Below are 1707 nucleotides of genomic sequence, written 5' to 3'. Positions count from 1 at the left end.
GACCTCTGGTTCTGAGCCTGGTTCTGGACCTCTGGTTCTGAGCCTGGTTCTGGACCTCTGGTTCTGGACCCCTGGTTCTGAACCTCTGGTTCTGGGATTCTCTGCTTCCTAGATAAAGGTTCTAGCAGATGAAGTCCAAACTCAATAAAACAGAAAACCAAGAGATTGATTCTGGTTCTGTTTCCATGACTCTGGGTCAGAATTCGACCCGTTCGGTCATCCTGACCCCTCTGGGTTCCAGCCTGGTTCTGTCATCGGTTCTGACAGGAAAATCCAACAGATTCAAGCAAAGGAAGAGAAAAAAATCGACCCGTTTGGAGAAGTTCTGGTTCGTTCCCTGAAATCGGATCCTGATGAAGGTCCGAACGCTATGCAGACGGAGCTGCAGGTTGTTCTGATCCGACTGCAGCAGAAATCAGACAAACACTTCGGGTCTAATAGAACAGAACCGTCCTCTGGTGCCGTTTGGACTTTCAGCAGCTTGGATCAGAATTTTCCTGAATTTAGCAGAAAGGTCAGAGGTCAAAGCAGATAAACCTCCACCATCATCCAGATGATACCAGAACCTCAGCTAATTGAAGCTAATTTCCAGCTAGCTAATTAAAGCTAATTTCCAGCTAGCTAATTGAAGCTAATTTCCAGCTAGCTAATTGAAGCTAATTTCCAGCTAGCTAATTGAAGCTAATTTCCAGCTAGCTAATTAGAAAAGGGATTAATTACCAGGCTGTGCTTTAAAATTCAGTAATTTAGCTCAATTTATTTATTAACATTATTCAATTTATTAACATTCAGCTCTTTTTGCTAACATTTAGGGGCAACTGAATAAAAAGGTTAAATTCATATAGAAAATCTATTTATAGGGTACCTCAAATATCTATATACAAAAGATATAATTATATATATCAATTTCAATTCTATATCTTAGATCTGAATCATAACACTGAAATCTTTTGAAGATAAGCTAACTAACCACACCCCTTTAACATATGTATGTATGTATTTATTTATGGTAAAATTCACTAAAAGTGATAAAGTGTCTAAATGAGAGAAATGTGAAGGTGTATAATTTTTTGGTTGATTTCCTGTCAGGATCGTAAAGGCCGGTCCAGAACTTTCTCCCATCTCCTCAGTCAGGATGCAGAGCCTCAGCTCGCTGTCAGAGAGCTGGACGGGGGGGCGGAGCCTCTTGGCCCAGCAGCCTGGGAACGCAGCGTCTCCAGACATGTTTGTGTTGCTGCTTCATTACATCCTGGTTGCTCCAATGTGAGATTAGCAGGCGTGAAAAGACAGACGCTGCTGCTCCGTCTCACACGGTGATTGGGTTTCAGTGATCAGAGCCGGCGGCTATGGGAAAGTCTCTCTGTCTCAAACACCCCCACACCCACACCCCCCCATACATGAAACCTTCTACAGACCTCAGAACCTGAAGGGTGAGTCTGATCAGAACTTCAGTCAGAAACGTCTCCACTGCGTCCACAAACACAACAAACATCAGGAAGCTTCTAGTTAACCAGACCCAGAGAAACCGAACTGCTGTGAAGATCCAGAACCAGCTGGAGGTATAAGCAAAGCCAGATTACTTCAAAGATCTCCTGAAAGGCCACTCAGAGAGGAAGAAGCCATCTCTGTCCTCAGCAGCGGTGCAGAGGTTCTGATGCAGGAGGGACTGGTTCACTTCACCGAACCAGTGGAGTCATGAGGACAGAA

This window comes from Cyprinodon variegatus, unplaced genomic scaffold (genome assembly GCF_000732505.1).
Source record: "Cyprinodon variegatus isolate N-32 unplaced genomic scaffold, C_variegatus-1.0 Scaffold2655, whole genome shotgun sequence".
Lineage (NCBI taxonomy): Eukaryota > Metazoa > Chordata > Actinopteri > Cyprinodontiformes > Cyprinodontidae > Cyprinodon > Cyprinodon variegatus.
Note: the sequence above shows the minus strand (reverse complement) of the source record.